Here is a 19,254-nt window from a genome sequence, read left to right as displayed (position 1 = left end):
GAGAGATCTTATTTGACCTTGGATGTGAACTGTACGGCTTACAAATCTCTCATTATCGGGTGACAAGTAGCATCGTACATACGGCGAATGTGCAGTGTGTGTTAGGTCTAAGAATCAGGTACATGTGCACTGTTACAGATATAGGTTTATTTTGTCGCTGGTCATGCGCATACGCCTGATCTTTTTAAATTAGCATACAATCTTATTATGCTGTCACCAAACATGTTACTCAGTATGCAAGCCACGAGGCTTATTGCATTGCTGGTTATTGGCCTTGACCTGAAGACGGAATGTAAAGTGTACCGTAGACGGAATGTTAAAGATGTATGGGGCATTTGTGCCTGACCATTGAATTGTAATTTTCTTTGATTGTAGAAGCATCGAATTTAAGCGTCATCAGTTTAACAGGTGTATCAATAGACCGCATTCACGAATCACAATGGAGAACATAAGCCTATCGTTTCCGGTGCCCCCAGCTATGGTTGAACCGTGCGATGTGAATTTATGTTGAAATCATTAAAAAAGTAATTGACAATTTGGATATACTTTATAAGAGACTGCTCGTCTGTCCTTTTCTCGCTTGCAAACGAATGCAAATGGCAAAAACCATCTCCCCTGTTGCTGGTTTACCATTTTTCAATGGACTTGTTAGTAACTATCTAAGTACTCACTAGCTTGCTACTCTCCAATGTTTTTAGTCCAAACTCTGTACATTGGAAGTGTGCTCTTCGTCACCCGCCCAACACTTTTTGCCTCCATAAAAATTAATTGTTTTGCTTCACGGCTCGTCCAGGCGCGATGAAGCTACAACGATAAGGTGAACCATTGGGCAATGAGTGCCCCCCCGCCGCCAGGTGTCTCATCCCTTACAGTGGGGAGGCCAGGGAAGGTGCGTCCCAGCATCTAAGCCAGCTCCATGTCCATGCCTATTTCAGGATGTTCGCGACTTGCCAGGGAATACACTGTGAACAATGCATGTCTGTAATGCCATGAGTACTGTAGATTACTGATTGACATAACTGAGCAGTATTTTTCCAAGTGGTTTGGCTTTCTTATAGAATTGATGTTGCTAAAATTTGTGTCGTTTTTAATTTTCTTCTTACCTGATAACCAATGTAAATCCCTTATGCCTATTTGTTCAAATTTTTGATTGAGATTTTACTTTTATATAACCGTCGAAAATTGGTTTTGCAAGACTTTTACTGGTCTGTCCCACAGGAGAATAATTATTGTAGCGGGCACGGTTGGGGGGCAGGGCTGAACCAGTTCCTGCCTCTACTGCCAGCCTTTGTCGCTGCCAACGGTGTTGTTTTCCGGCCGTGAAGCTGGCGACCGCTAAGACGTCAATCCCCGATTGCTATCTACAGAGAGAAAACCTGGACTTCCGCAGGCAGCTGCAGCGTCGAAGAAGAGCAACTGCGCAAGATGCGTCGATCCATAGGAGATGCTCTTGCCCGAGAATAGGCGCTCCGTCAGCCACAGGTGGCGCCGGGCGCGTCGCCGAGGCTTCTAACCAGCAGCACTGCGTTGCTGTCCGCCGCAGCAGCAGCCAGCCGCACAGGCAGCAGGCACAGCAGAACAGCAGCAGCAGTCCTAGCCAGAGCAATGATGGGCATCTGCCGCCGCGCGGCAGGCGATGACTCAGATCGATGATGTGGCGTCACGCAGCGATGTGGCTCCGCCGAGGACCAGAGCATGGCGAAGGCGCAGATCGAGTGGCATCGCTGCAGAGCAGTAACATTGGCGCGAGAAAAGCAGTGAAGATGATGGCGAGTGCGCAGGTGAACACGGGCATGCAGGGCCGCGGGCGCCGCCGCCCTACAACCAAGCCTCGGCCCTACCGCCTGCCACAAGTATTAACAAACCGGGCCGTCCTCTACCTCACGCGCACTTTTGTGCGGCCGCACATGCAGCCCGGCGACTTCCAGTTCAGGGGCGGGCCACGCACGGCCCGCGCATGAGCTCGCCGCCGCGGCACCCGTGCCGCCGCGCCTACCCACCGCGCGCGTCGACCAGAACTACACACTTTGCCCCGAGATGCTGTCGAAGCTGCAAGCAGGAGGCAGATATGAACGGCGGCGTCTGCGGCGATTGGCGCCTATGAGCCCGCCAGGGAGTTACGTGGCGTTGATCGCCGGCGCCGAAGTGAGCGGCTGGCCGATGACGGCCCGAAGGCCCGCGTTACGCGCAGCCGCACAAGGATCGAAGGAGTCGGCGGCAGCGCTCCGCCAAGAGGAGTGATCCCCGTGCCGTATCGCGGCAGCGGATGTCGTAACGTCAGCCGCCTTCGCACACATGGAGCTGACGATAACAGAGCAGCTTCAACACGGCATACATGGGCGGCCTCGGGCCGCGCCCGCGGCCCCAACCGCCGGCTCTGGCTTCATCGACTGACCCCACACGCCCAGTTCTTGTCGACTGGGACAGTTCGAGCCGGTGCACTCCCGGCGGCCATGTCCGCCCACCGCCGGGGGCATGCCGCGCCATTCCCGGGGCATGCGCCCCACCCGGGGGCCATGCACCAGCCCATCCCGGTGGGAATGCTCCTGTGAACAATACAGATGCCGGTGCAGGCGCGGGTAGGCGCGCCGATGATGCAGGGCTTGCACATGAGCGTCGGCCGTGTGCACTGAGATGGGCATTCTCGACCCGGTGCCAGAAGGTGCAGCAAGCAGCAGAGCAGCAGGCAGCAGCCGCACGGCGGCAGCGCCAGCGAGCACGTACATGCCTGCGTTTCCGCGGCTGCCGGCACTTTGAGGCCCGGCCACGGCGAGAGTGTACGGGCCGGCGGGGCAGGCCGCTGGGCCGTTCGTGAGCAGCGCGCCGCCGCCAGCCAGCACATGCTCCCCGCCGTCAACAACACGTACGTGTAACTGCGACCATGCTCCATGCTCAGCAGCTCAACATACAGAATATTCCCGCTCGGGTACAAACGCCGCAGATGCAGCGTCGGGCAGGACGAACATCGCAGGGCGGGCGCCCACATTTGGGCGTCCCGCACTGGCGAGCCCCAAGCGTATGCCCGCACGGGCCGGCGGGTGTCGCGCCTCCAGACTAGCATGGAGCATGGCCAGCAGGCGATGAGGCGGCTGGCTCATCGTCACAGCAAGCAGCAAGCAGCGAGCCAGCAGCAGCAGCATCAACACACGGGGTCGTGGTCACCCGCCAACACAGACGTGGCGAATGTCGCAGAGATGGTCGCCGCTCGGCAATGCGGTTGGCGGCATGGGCCAAGGCAGCCGGCCGCGCAAACCGGCCGCGGTGCCCATTCGCCAAACGCGAGAGCAGTCCAGGTGCTAGGCGATACGCGCCGAACCACGATCCAGTACCTGTCCAGCTGAGTGCGCAGCCGACGTCCGTCCTCGCGACCTTCTGAACCTCTTGACTTTCTTGCAGCGGTTTGCGACCCGATGGCCGCCGGCATGGAGAAGAAGCGCGTCCCAGAAGACAGAATCTGGCAGTTCTTTGGTGGCAGGCGGTGGTGCACTGGGCATGATGAAGGGCGAACCCTCGGTGCACTCACCCGATCCGCGCATGTACGCGATGGACCCTCAGCAGAGCGGCGCCCATGTTCAGGCGATGCGGGCCCCGCAGCTGTGGGCCAGCTATGCACTGGCTCGGGGCCCGCGACGCCGCGGCCTGCCTCCCGGTGGCCCCGCACGCCGGGAATGCCCTCCGGGGTGCGTTGGCGTGCTCCGCCGGGAATCAGGGTCCGGCCCGAATTCCGGCTCAAGTATGAGATCAGGCTCGGGGTCCTGGGGCGCGATGCATGCGGTCCCGGGCTCAGGGCACGATGCAGGGTCCGGGGGCGCACGATGGCAGGGTCCGGGCGGGGCACGGATGCAAGGGTCCGGGGCGCGGGCGCTATGCAAGTCATCGGCCTGGATGATGCACGGCGCCGGCATTGCGCCTATGATGGACCAGAGTCAGGGACAGGTGCATTTGATGGCAGGTTGGCTGGGGGCCGGGATTCCCGGCATTGCCGTACCTCGATGCACATGGAGTAGTATGCACCAGCAACTATGCCATGCTGCATCACGCCGCAATCTGGCAGAGCCCAAGCGAGGCTGGGCATGCCTGCGCAGCAGCAGCATGGTCCGGGATTGGGCCAGCACCGCGTCAGGCACCCGCATGATGCAGCAGCCATCCAGGGATGGGATGGGGGGCAGGCATGAACATTGGGGTGCCGCCGACGGACCTGGGCGGGAAACAAGATATTATGTCGGAGATGGGATTGCAGTCACATATGCACCAAGTATCCTGGCATGAGTCATCCATGCACATGAACGCCTCTATGCAAACACTCGATCCAAACCACGCCCTACTTTCCACCCGTCTCCAGCACCCTGCCTACAATGATGCAGTTTCGGAAACTTTCAGAGCATGCTGTATGCCTTGCCAGGTAGTAAATTCAAAACAGGCAGCCTCACATCAAGCCAGGGCATGGCAATTCTGATGCTGAAGGTTCAACCAGCTCTTTGAGCCCAAGAATTGTACGCTAAGATTATCTCATTACACACTGAGTTGGCGGAAAAGCCAGAGCCTACGTCAATTCGTTTCAACGAGTTTGTTTTGTGTGACGATGAATTTATTGATTGTCGCGCACTGCCAAATGTGCCATTTTTGGAATGTTGTCTTTTATAATTATCTTCGTGCTATAATAATGAATTTACTGCTGCCATTTTTGGATTGATTGCCACCTGCTGTGCTGGCGTGTGCTGATTTCACGTACCTTCGCGTTACAACCTTGTACAGATGCTGAAATTACATGGATATTTTCGCACGTCGCACAATCACAGGCTGTATGGATATTTATGACGAGAGCTGGTTTCTGGCCCCTAGACGAACTTATCTGCTCATTAGCACCTGATAATGGGGGGAATACCAAGCCTCTGCCACACGTGTTAATCAACGCGAAGAATGGCTTCTCTTCTGAGCATTTCCATTTCGCGATATGAAGTTCGTATTTTATGGCTGATATGGGATGCCAGTAGGGGCTGCAACGTACGTTGTGATGAGACAATGTCACGATGAGATACGTGTTGTGATACAAACGATTACGGTATGCAAATGATGAAGTTATGACAAACAGAAATTTAATGCCAAGTTGTTCCGATAACGCTGATACCAGACAATAATATATACAAGATAGAATAAATATAATATAAATGAATAAGAATAGAAGAAATAGAAATATAATAATAGAATATTACATAGAGAGAAAAAGAAAGAGATATTAAGAATTACATAGATTAAAAGACAGATAAAGAAAACAGATAGAAAGAATAATAAACACAGAAACAAGATAGAAGAGACCAGAGATAATAATATTATAAGAAATATAGATAGACAAAAGATTTAAAAGAGAAGATAGAGAGATAAGTATGATAAGAACGAGAAAATAAAGAAGAGATAGATAGAATAGGAATAGAAAAATAACATATAATATTATTAGAGAAAATTAGAAAGAATATAATAAAGAGATAATAATTAGAATATAATATATATATATATAAAAGATTGAAGATAGAAAGATAGAGAAAGATAGAAAGAGAAAAGATAGAGAGAAAGAAGAAAAAAAAAGAGAGAAAAAAAAAAAAAAAAAAAAAGAGGGAAAGGGAAAAGAAAAGAGAGAAAGATAATAAGATATAAATATATAAGAGAATATATATACACAATATAATTTAAATAGATAGAAGAGAGATATATAATATATATAGAGAAAAGATAAACAAAATACAGAATAAATAATAGAAATATAGAAAAAAAAAAAAAAAAAAAAAATAGAATAAAAGAGATAAAAATAGATAAATATATAATGGATAGAATAGAATTAGACAGATTAAGATAAAAACAAATAAAAAAAACCAAGATAGATATTATATATATAGAGAGAGAAGACACAAAGAATGATATAGAGACATACAATGATAATAATATATAAAATGGAAAATTAATTAAAAAAAACAGGAAGAAATATAGATATAATATATTAAATAAATAAACAATAAGAGAGAGAGAAAATATTAGAATTAAATTATTAAGAAATAAAATATATAATATAAGAAATAAAATAATATATATATTAACAAAAAAAAATATAATAAATAAATATTATAAATAATAAATTACAAAAAATATAGAAACATAGAAGATAATAAAAAGAGAAGAATATATCAAAAATAGAAATAGATATAATTTAGAATAATACAGAATAAGAATAAATATAAGAGAGATATATAAGAAGATAGAGAAGAATAATAAATAAATAATAAGAAAGAAAATATAATAAGATAGAGACAACAACGAGAGAAATAATTAATATAGAAATATAGAATAATATATAGAGATATAGATAAATAATATAATATAGAAGATAAATTATATATATATTTAGATAGATAATAAAAGAGAAAAATAGATAATTATAAGAAACAGAAAAGATATAATAGATATATTATAGAGAAATAATAGAATAGAAATAACAAAATAAGTAATAAAAAAATAAAAAAAAAAAAAAAAAAAAAAAAAAAAAAAAAAAAATAAAAAAAAAAAAAAAAAAAAAAAAAAAAAAAATGAATAAACATACACGAGAGAAGATAATAGAAATTATTATAATATAAAGAATAAGAAAAAAATATAAAGACAAAATATAAAATGAAATAAAGAGATAGAAGATATATATATAAATTAAAAATAATAATATAATAAATAAAAGATAATATACATATTAGAGAAAAAATAGACATCAGATACCAAAAATATATAATAGAGAAAAATATACAAACAACAATAGAAAACTAACATATCAAGACTATAAATTAAGAATAGAAATAATAATAAAAGATTAGAAAAATAAATAAGATAATAAGATATAATATTATAGATAAAAATAATAGAGAAGAGAAATAGAATATTATAAGAATATAATATAAAAGATAAAAAAAATATAAAGAAATTCAGAAAACAAATTATCAAAAAAAATAATTACAGATAATAAGAAATAAAATAGAATAAAATAATAAAGAACAAAAAATAAGATAATAAGAGAAATAAATAAAAGAAAAAAAAAAATAGAGAAATAATTAAAGATAGAAGAATAATACTGATAATAAAAAAAAATAAGAGAAATATAGAAGAAAAATTAAGAATAGAGAAATAATAAATATAATATAAAAAAGAAAAAAAAAAAATAAGAGAAAAAAAAAATAAATAAAAAAAATAAACAATTAATAATAAATAAAATAGAAAAAGTAAAGAAAAAATAAATAAAAAATAATAATAGAATAAGAGATAAGAATAAAAGAGAGAACATGCAACGAAAAAAAGAAATATAAAGTCAGGAAAAAAAAAAAAAAGATAAAATAAAAGATTAATAAAAGTACAAAAAAAAAAAAAAATAAATAAGAAGAAAAAAAATCAAGAATAATAAGAAATTATAAAGAAAAAGAAGAGAAATAAAAAATATAAAAAAAAAAAAAAGAAAAAAAAAAAAAACAGAAAAATATAAAAAAGAAATAAAAAATATAATAAAAAAAAAAAACATTAGAACAAAGAGAAAAAAAAAAAAAAATAAAAAAAATAGAACGAATAATAAAAGAAAGAGAATATAAACAAAGAGAAATATAAAAAATATATATAAAGAAAAAAAAAAAGATAAAAAAAAAAAAAAAAAAAAAAAAATAAAATAAAAAAAAATAGATATATCGAGATATAGATACAATCAGAATAAAAGAATTAAAATAAAATAGGATAACAAAATAAAAACACAATAATATATATATATAAACAAAATAGAAGAATAGACAAAATAGAATAAATATAGAATAAAATATAGAAACAAAATACAAATATAAGATATAATAGAAATAAAATTAGATAGAAATATCAGAATAATAAATAATATAATAAAAAAAAATAAAAATTAATAATAGAATAAGAAAAGAGAAAAGATAAATATATATATAAAAAAAATAGATATAGATTATAAGAATAATATAATAAAATAAAGAAAGATTAGAAAAAAAAAGATAGAGAAAAAAGATATAAGAAAAATTAAAATATAAAGATAAGAATATAAATGTTAAAGATAATATAGACAAAATACTAATTAACTATTTGCAATCAAGAATAAAATAATAATATATATGAATTATACACATATAAACAAGAAAAAAAAATAAGATAAAAAGAAAAAGACAAAATATGATTAAATATACTTAAATACTCATTGAATCCAGACATAAAAGAAGAATATATAATAAGAGATATAAATAAATAAAATAAGAAATAAAGATAGAAGAATAGAACATAGAAATATAAATAAAAGATAAAAAAGAAGAAAGAGAGAGAAGAAGAAGAGAGAAGAAAAAAGAGAAATAAAAAAAAGAAAGAAGAGAGAGAAAGAGAGAGAAGAAATAAATAATAAGAAATAGATAAATAGATAAGATAATAGATAAGAATAGAAAATAAGATGATAAGAAGAATAGACAGAGAGAGAGAAGAGAAGAAAAGAAATAATATATAGAATAGAAAGAATAGATAGAATAGAGAATAGAATAGAATAGAATTAGAAATAAGAAAATATAGATAGATAAGAAGAGAAGAGAGAGAGAGAAGAATAAAACAAAGAATAATATAAAATAGATATGATAGAATTAAGAATAAGAATAAGAAGCAACAGAAAGAGGAAGTAGAACAACAAAAAAACAAAAAAAAAAAAAATAAATAAGATATAATAGATAGAAGAATGATGATGATAGAGAAAGATGAGTAGAGAAAAAAAAAAAAAAAAAAAAAAAAAAAAACAAAAAAAAAAAAAAAAAAACAACTAGAAGATAAAGAAAAAAAATGCGTCGCTGTGCGTGCGTGTGCGAGAGAGAGAAGATGAGAGAGGAGGAGAGCTCCTGAGAGAGAGAGGAGAGGACGAGCAGGCAGAGAGAGCTCGAGAGAGAGCCGGACCACTTGCCTCAGTAGTTTTCATACCACTTAACGGAAATGTTGACAAATTCATAAACAAAAACACACTCTGCCCTGCCCTATGTCTCGCTTTCTCGGTCGTAATTACAGACGCTGTCAGGTAACGTGGTTTTAGTGGTCAGTCAAGATGTCATCGTCCTCGTTATTTTGGTGTTCTGTCAATGTCTGCGAACGCAGGACCCTCACTGGACGAGTGCGGCAGTTTGTTATATTTCCAATCTCTCCACGTGTTGTCAGTGTATGCGACGTCGTTACTCATCAGTGCTAATAAAAATTAATTTAAATTAATAGAATAATAAAGAAAAGAAAGATAAGAATAATAAATACAATAAAGAAATAAGAAGAAAAATAGAGCAATAGAGAGAAAAAAAAAAAAAAAAAAAAAAAAAAAAAGAAAAAAAAAAAGGAACAAAATAACCAAGAAATAAAAAGAAAATATAGAGAAGATAAAAGAAGAAAAGATAATAAACAATAGAATAGAGAAGATAAGAGATAATATATATAATTATAGATATAAATATTATATTATAGATATTATGAGAGAACACATATTAGATAGAATAAGAGAGATATATAGAAATAGATATATACACAAGAATAAAGATATAATATAGATATAAAAAAAAAATACATGTAAAATAAATAATAGAAAAACAAACACAGAGAGATATATAGATATATATAGATAAAGAAAATATTACAGATACACTAGAATATTAGATATAAATATAAAAAAGAAAGAGATAAATAGAAAATATTATAAATAATTAAATAGATATATTAGATAATAGATTAATATTAGACATATAAAATACGAAGACATAGAAGATTATATAGATATATATATATAAAATATAACAGATATACAGATAATAACGAAAATATGCATAATCAATATGTTCCAATCCCATATAATATAATGATAGAACAACTACACTCATCATTAAATATACACATATACACATATAAATACATATTAGAAAATATATAGATAAGAGAAGGATATATATAGATAGATATAATAGATAAATAACATAATCACATAGATAGAATATAATATAATAGATATATTATATAAATACATAGAAAATATAAAAATATATATAGATATAAGAGATAGATAGAACAATATATACACAATTAATATATATATATATATATATAAGATAGACACGATACATATAGATAGGAGAGAGAAGATACAATAGACATGAGATATAATATAAACATAGAACAATACAAAAAACAAAAAAATAGAATATAGATAAAAGAAAAAAAAAAATAAATAAAAAATAGAAAATAACAAATTACAAAACAAAAGAATAAATATAAAAAAAGATATAATATTATATATAAAATATAGAGATATATAATAAATTAACAATAAAAAAAAAAATAAACAAATACAAGACTAAAGACAAATAAAATAATTGATAGAAGAAAAAAAAGAATAATAGAAAAAACAAGACCGAACCAGTGACTAGAAACACACTAGAACAAAAAAAAATAAATATAAAAAAATATAATATAGATAACAAGATATAAAAAACAATAAAAGATAGAATAAGATAAATAAAATATATAACATAAATTAGAAAATATATAATAATATAATAAATAATATAATAATAATATATATAATAATAAATAAATATAAATAATAAATAAATAAATAATATAAAAATATAATATATAATAATAATATAAAAAAAAAAAAATAATAAAAAAAACAAATAAAAAAAATAAAACAATAAAAATAAATAATCAAATAATACATAAAATACATAAAATAAAAAGAAAAGATAATAACAATAATAACTAATATTCAATAATAGATATAACAGAAAAGAAGAATATTACACATAACACAAAAGAGACGCGCAATTATATTTATACCTTAAATCTATTTAACCGAACGATAGTTCATTTAGAAAAATGTATCCATAAATAACTTGAAACATATGTCCGTTTATAGATATTACAATCCTTTTGTTATAATAAAAAATATAAAATAAAAAAAATAAAGAAAAACCAAAAAAAAATACAGAGAATACAAAATTGATAGAAATAAATAATAAGGAAACTATGAAAAGTCGTTATGCGCAACTTTTCAGATTCGTTGCGCTTTGAGTGGCGGCGCCACGTTCGATTTGCTAATTCAAACTCGTTTAGCCGTTTAGTCTTTAAAACACTTTTAAAGGGACAGTAGGCCTCTAGCGATTTTACTGGCATACAACCTGTACTTTACTGTACTAACAACTCGTCTATACCCACATATATTTGTCACCAGATACTATAATTAATTATTTACACAATCACGCTTACGAATTGATCGGAAAAAGAAATAAAAACAACAAAGACCAAACAAAAAAAAAGCGCCATGACACCCAGCGACCGTGCTGCCACCTGGAAAAGTTGCGCGTATTTGCATTTTTATTTTGCAGGTAAATGACGAGGCGCTAGATCACAAAGTGCAATTATATTCTTACCTAAATGTATTTTAACCCGTAACGATATTCATTTTAGGGCAAATTTATTCCATATTATAACTGAAACTATATGTCGTTTTAATGATATTACATCCTTTGTTTTTAATCATGACTAAATAAGAATACCTCAGGTCTGCTAGCCCTTGGCTGGAACAGTGACGTTTTGCGGAACTTCTCAGATCGTGCGCTCTTGAGTGCGGCGCCACCGTTCGTTGTAATCAAACTGTAGTTCGTTAGTTTTTAAAACATTCAAAAAAAAAATATTTCTAATAGGTGGATTGAAGCCATGAAACTTTTTATGTTAGCGCATTTATAACCTAAATTCAGCTGAAAATGAACCTAGACCTAGAGGCTACTGTTCCTTTAAAAACAAAATTCTAATGGTGATCGAACCATGAAACTTTTTATGTAGCGTAATTTTAACCTAAATTATCTGAAAAGAACCCCAGATTAAGAACCTAGAGTAAAGGATCCCTAAGTGGACAGAGGGTCATGGTGGCATGCCCCACGAAATTGTTTTGAGAAAAATGCTTGCATATGGTACATTTCAGGTATATTTTGAATTTATTTTCTTAATTGCCTTCTCTCAGTCTACCCGTCCGTCACTTGAAATAACTGGTATTTTGTTGCAATTATACTATTAATTCACAGAGTGCATACTCAGCAGCCAGTTTAGTCACTATAGGCATAGTAGCACCACAGACTAACGGATACGCATGGAGTGTCCCCCGCGTTAGCGGATGACCTGTACTCGCGCTGCCCAATACCTGTGTGCGGTTATGTTTGTTCTATATGACACACATGCAGCTGTTGGTCCAGCTTTTATCATACGAATTTACTACTATTTTGTTGCAATCAGAGAAGAATTTAGGAAGCCAATGCGCACATGCAATTGCTTTTTTATGAAAAGGTATTAGGTCCGCTATCAGAGTGCGCCCGATCTGGCCCAAAACACAGCCCACTGCGTCACGCGTTGATTGACAGGACCTTGCATATGACGTTTCAAATGGCAGATAATACCCATCTATTATTCGGCCGTTTTATTTAGTCATCTTCATTTGGATGAAAAAACGCCCGCTTCTCTAGTGAGCCAGACTGTCACCCTCGCGATAATTGTGGAATTCACGTACGTACTCTGAACGGAATCTCAACGTACGCTCAAGATTATGTATTTGCTATCAAGGCAGTTCGCATGTGTAAGTATTTATAGTACGTGGTTGTTAGTTCATCTACGTGGCGAACTGCCATAGACTTGGTCATTGGTCCGTTTTTGTTTGGATAGAAATGTTCACATGAAATTGCTCGAGTCCTTCATTGCCTTCTATTTTTAACACATATACATTTATAGCCTCGTCTACACGACGAACCTTAACTCGTCTACACGACGAACCTTAACTCGAGTTAAGCTAACTCGTCTACACGACAACACCCGAGAGCGATTATTACCGATTTATTATGCATGCGTGCGTGCGTGTGTATGTAAACGTGCGTGCGTGCGTGCGTGTGCACGTACACGTGCGTGCATGCGTGAGTGCGCGCGTGTGTACGTACATGTGCGTTGCTGCGCGCGTTGGTGCAGGTAACGTTCGTGCCGTGCGTGGGTGCTTGTGGCAACGTACACCGTTGTGGCATCAGTGTGCGTGCCGTGCGTACGTGCCGTTTGTGTGCACGTACACTGTGCGTGGCGCGTGTGTGCCGCAGCGTTGTGCAGGTACACGTTCGTTGCGTGCGTGTGGTGCTGCTGCTGTACTAAGTACACGTGTGTGCATGTGTTGCGTGCGTTGTGTCACGTACACGTGCGGTTCGTGCGTGCGTGTCGTGCGTGCGCTGCGTGTGACACGTACACGTTGCAGTGCGTTGCATGTGTTACCTACACGTGCGGCATTGCGTGCGTGTGCACTGTACACAGTGCCGTGCCATGCGTGCGGTGGTGGTGTGTGTAGCCGTACACGTGCGTGCGTGTGTGCGCTGCCAAGTGATGCATGTGCACGTTAGACGTGCGTGCGTGCGTGCGGCTGCACTGTACGCGTGAGTGCATGCGTGGCGTGCGTGCATGTGTACCAACAGTTGCGTGGCATGCGTGCGTGTGCACGGTCACACGTGGTGCGCTGCATGCGTGGCGTGCGTTCGTGTGTGCACGTTACACGTGCGTGACGTGCGTGCGTGTGTGCCGCGCGTGCTGCAGGTACACGTTCGTTTCGTGGTCGCGAGCGTGCGTGCTTGTGCAGGTACAACGTGTGCGTTTATTGTGTGCGTCGCGTGCGTCCGCTGCGTCCCGTGTGTTGTGCACGTACACCGTGCGCGCGTGTGTCATGATGCACGTAGACGTGCGTTGCGTGGTCGGGGCGTGCGTGCGTGCGTTGCGCTGTCAGTACGTGCTGCACGTACACGTGCGTGCCATGCGTACGATGCGTGCGTCCGTCCGTGCTGTGTGCACGGTACACGGCGGCTGCGTGTGTCGCGCGTGTGTTGCCTTAGCGCCGTGCGTGCATCGTAGCCTTAGACGTGGTGTCGTGCATGCGGTCTCACGTGCGTTGAATGCGTCGCGTGCTTACGTGCGCTGTCGTGGACAGCGGTACACCGTTGTGCGTTGTGGCGCGCGGTGGGCAGGTACACGTTCGTGCGATGCGTGCGTGGTGCGTGCTTGTGGCAGGTACACCACGTGTGTGCATGTGTGCGTTGCGTGCGTGTTCGTTGTGAGTTACACGTGCGTGCGTCGTGCTTATTCATGTGCACGTAGACAGCTGCGTGCGTGCCGTGCGTGCCGTAGGCGCCAACGTACACGTGCGCTGCATGATTGTGTCTGCCCGGTGCGTGTTCCGTGGTACAGTACATCGACTAGTAGTTCCGCCTATAGTCGTGATTATGTACTTATTCGCTAACTTCGAGTTAGTTAGGGCCTTAACTCGAGTTAAGGTTAACTCGAAGTTTAGCTTTAACCTCGATCGAGTGGCGAGGTTACTCGGTTAAGCGCTAACTCGAGTTAAGGCCCCGTGTAGACGCTTAACTCGAGTTAAGGTTCGTCGTGTAGACGAGGCTATAATCGCAAGAGAATAGTATGGGTTTGAACCGATATTAGGGAAGCGCCCCCAGAGATCTAACACTATAGGCCCTATAATCTATGCCACGTTACCAGGGATTCTGTGAGAAGAATTATTATTGCAATCATTATATTCATGTTTGTATTATATATACATTATATATTATTTTTATTTTTTTCCTATATCCTTCAGTTTATTTATTCATATAAAATCAACCGCAGTGCTTTCCCTTCCCCGGTTCTCTTCGCCCCGTCTCTCATCTCTCTTAATCTCTCTCTAACTCTCTCTCTCTCTCTCTCTCTTCTTCTCTCTCTCTCATCTCTCATCTCTCTCTGCTCTCATCGTCTCTTCTCTCTCTCTCTCGCTTCGCTCTCGCTCGTCATCTTCTCTCTCTCGTAATGTTTGATTGACCACGTAAGACAAATAACACAATGACACACTCTTAGCTCAGGTTATACTGGTTCATCTTTTTAAATGTTGAGTGACCGATTTCTGTTCCATTTCCTGGACCCAATAGACGTACAAACTCTACCAAAAAAAAAACAATACGATACTCCCGCTACCCTGGTATGCTTGAGCTTGTCCTCCGCTCTTGTGACCCTGCTGCCTAGTGTCAGAATCTAAACAATAACGACGCCTCAATTGTATATATGAGGTGTTAACTAGCTAGGCGTACATAGGCCTGCAGGCCTGAATAAGCATCTCGAACAGAAATTCATTTAAAAATATACTCACTGTTACTGCCACTTTACAAACTACTCACTTTATTCAGTGTTTAACAATAACTACAGATTCATGCTCTATGGCTCCGCTCGAAACCTTTGCCATTTGCATCTATGATGCGAATTTCTGCAAGGTTGTCTGAACACATTTCATTACAAAGCCAGGGCGGATGACGGAATGTCCAACGGAATACACAACAAGAATTTTGTACTTCTAATGCTTTCTCGACGTCCAACGATGGCATCCAACTTGCGCTGACATTGAATGCTAATTATGACACTCTAGTGCCGACACTTCCGCGAAAAAAAATGCCAAAAAGGCTACTTTTCTAACGAAATAGCTTCATGTTGTACACTCTCCTATAAATACGTTTCTTAGTAACCTGTATGATACAAGGCGGCTTCTCGGTTTCGCTTTCACTACATAACCGGTAGAGTGAGGCAGGTATGGAGGGAGAAGGGAGAAGCTGTGGAGAAGGGAGAAGCTGCTGGAGGAGGAAGGGGAAGGCAGAAGGTGGTGGAGGAGGGGGAGAAGGTTGGTGTGAAGGAGGAGGGGTGAAGCTGGCGGAGCAGAAGATAGGCGGAGAAGGAGGGGAGACATGGAACTGCTCCAGCTTCCTCCTTCTCCCGATTCCTACATTCTCCACCAGCTTCCCCCGCCTCCTCCTTCTCTACCAGCTTCTCCCTTCTCTCCCTCCTGCCTGCCACCCAGCTTCCTTCCTCCGTGCTTTCTCACCCTTTCTCCTTCCCCACCAGCTTCTCTCCCGTCCTCCTTCTCCACCAGCTTCTCCCCATTCCTCCCACCACCTCCCTTCTCCCCTTCCTCCTCCACCAGCTTCTCCCATTTCTCATCTGCCACCAGTATTCTCCACCGTCCGTTCCTTCTGCCACCAGCTTCTTTCTCTCCCCTCCTCCTCCACCAGCTCTCCCTTAATCCCTCCTCGCCTTCTCCCTCTTCCTCCTTCTCCAGCCAGCTTCTCCCCCTCCCTCCTTTCCACCACTTCTCTCCTTCCTCCCTCTCCAAGGCCAACCGTTCTCCCTTCTCCCTTACCTCCTTCTCCACCACTTCTTCCCCCTCCTCCTTCTTCACGACGCAGGCTTTTCCCTTCTCCCTCTCCTCTCCACCAGCTCCCTTCTCCCCCTCCTCCTCCATCCAGCCTCCCGTTCTCCCCTTCTTCCTTCTTCTCCACCAGCCTTCTCCCCCTCCCTCCTCTCCACCAGCATTCTCCCCTTTCCTCACCACCATTCTCCCCTTTGCCTCCTCCATCAGCTTCTTCCCTTCTCCCCCACAGCTTCTCCCTCTCCGCTTCCTCAATTCTCCACCAGCTTCTGCCCCTTCTCTCTTCTCCCCATTCAGGCCTTTCTTCATTCTCCCCCCTGCCCTCCACCACCGTCCCTTCTCTACCCCCTCTTTCTCCCCTTTCCCACCTTCTGCCCCAGCTTCTCCCACCTCCTTCTTCTCGCACCAGCTCTCCCCTCCTCCCACCACCGTTCCCCTTCCTCCTCTTCGTCCTCCACCCAGCTCTCCCCTTCTCCCCTTCCTCATTCTCCACCAGCTTCTCTCCTCCTCCTTCTCCACCAACTTCTCCCTTCTCCCCCTCTCTCTTCCACACAGCCTCTCTTCTCCCCTCATTCTTACCCTTCCTCACTTCTCACACCAGCCTTATCCCCTCCTCCTTACTCCACCAGCATTCCCCTTCCTCCTCCACCACCTTCCTCTTCTGCCCTTCTCCCCACTAGTTCTCCTTTCTCCCCTTCCTCATTCTCCACTCAGCTTTCTCCACCCTCCTCCACCAGCTTCTCCATCTCCCCTTCCTTCATACTTCACTAGCTTCTCCCTACTCCACCTACTAGTACTACCTAAACTTCCTCCTCGCCTCCTGCCCTCCCTTCCTCCGCCCTACACTGCTCCTTCGTACCCTTGTACCAGAACTAACGGAAGGCTGAACGATGTTCCACTGATACGCCCAGGAAAACTGCCGATAGACCGCGTAGCGCCATCTGGCGGTGGCGTTTGCAAGTTAATTTACGACGCTAAACCTGATTTTGGCGTTTACCGTGACAGTGTTCTATTGTCTCTCGTGTATGCGCAGAAGAAACTCGGAAACTCAGAAACTCGAAAACTCGGAAACTCAGAAACTCGAAAACTCGGAAACTCAAAAAGTCGGATGTCGTTTCAGGTCTTACAGGTCATTCAGGTCGTCAGGTTCAGGTCAGGTTCAGGTTCAGGTTTAGGTCATTCAGGTCATTCAGGTCATTCAGGGTTTCAGGTCGTTTCAGGTCATACAGGTTACCCTAGCACACGAGCGCTCGCTTTATCCAAGATGGCGGCCCCCATGGCGGCTTCCTCAGCAGATTTTATTCGCTAGATTTTAATGTCTTCGAACAAGTACTATTAAACAAATTAGCAGACGAAATTGATATGATTTGAATTCAGAAGTGAATGATTGAATGAAAAATGAAATAAAGTTGAAATAGATTGAAATTGAAGTCAGAAATGTTAGATTCGCATTCGCCAACTCACCCGTCGCCATCTTGAAAACAACTCGCGCGCTGCGCGAACAGTCTCGGAAGCATGATCGCGCGCGCTCGCGAGCGCTCCCCCAACCCTCCCGCGCAGTGTCGTTCAGAAGGTTCGCGCTGTTGAACACGCCTCATGTGTCTTTCCGCTTCCTTTGTTATATATCGTGTTTGTATCCGAGGAGCAAGTGTCAAGTGACGCGCCATTTCAAATGGCAGTGGTGTCCTGATTTACACGTAACTTCATAACCTCGTGAAGATTTAATCTTCAGTCCTAGGGCAAGGACCTATAAGGCTATATAATGGCTATATCGACGGCGGAGACAGACGAAGTTGGGTTCAAGGATGGAGAGCATGGCCAGATTGTACTGTAGACAGAGCAACACCGCGGATCGCAGTAGAAAAGGCGTAACGTAAGTTTACTGTTGCTAATCAGCTATATTTCTATTTCTATTTTTCAGTGCCAATCTGCTAAAACTTAGTATACCTAAAAGGTAGTGTCTAAACGACCGGACCCGGTTTCGGAGGCCTGAAAACTAAACAACCGGCTCTCTTCTCTGATTGGTCAGTTTCCGAACATAACAGGACAAATATATAATAGGACAATTTTTAATGCAAAACATAAAGAAATATATTTAATTCCGAACATAACAAAAGTTACAGAACAAATAAATGAATACGGAACAAATAAATGCAGAAACAAATAAAATACAAAGAAATACAGAAAGCAGAGGAAAATAAAAACATTTTACTAGGTTCGAACACGGTCCCTTACTATCACGAAGCGAAAGCTCTAATGTTGAGCCACTGAAACCAACTTGTAAGTGAGGGATATAGACCCTAACCCTAGAGCTAACCCTAATTCTAAAATAAAATAAAATTAGCCAAAAATAATAAAAAATAAAATAGTGACAAAATTAGCCAATCAGAGAAGAGTTGTTTAGTTTTCAGGATACCGAAACCGGATCCGGTTGTTTAGACACTTCCAAACTAAAAGGCTAACTAGGCCTACCTGGCTTTACCCCAAGCTAGGTCACACCCTATGGATGGCCCGTCGTATAATACTAGTCAAGTATGACCGAGTCGACGTACAGTATAGAAATATAAATATAAATATCGTTTATATACCCCGTACAGACTACGAATTTTCGCACGCGTCTAACGCGCACTATCTAAAGCCTGGCGCACATTGCCGAACATTTTCCCGAACAAATGTTCGTCCGAACAAATCTTTTTGTCTGGCAATGGAGTTTCCATGGCCCCTACGTTGCGCAAACCTATGGGCGCGCCCCAACCCCTTTTGGGAAACTCCCCCCCGCCCATTTCAATCGTTGCCCGCCACGTTTAAATTACCTCCGCCCATTACAATCGCACCACATAAAAGTTGGACAGCGCGGGAATCGAATCGTCAAGAATTCCATTTCACCAGGCCCCCCGGACGCGTGTATTTTTTTACCCCATACCACGTCAATGCTCGTAAACGCGTACACTACGCATCGCTGC

This window comes from Priapulus caudatus, unplaced genomic scaffold (genome assembly GCF_000485595.1).
Source record: "Priapulus caudatus unplaced genomic scaffold, Priapulus_caudatus-5.0.1 Scaffold96, whole genome shotgun sequence".
NCBI classification, from domain to species: domain Eukaryota; kingdom Metazoa; phylum Priapulida; class Priapulimorpha; order Priapulimorphida; family Priapulidae; genus Priapulus; species Priapulus caudatus.
Note: the sequence above shows the minus strand (reverse complement) of the source record.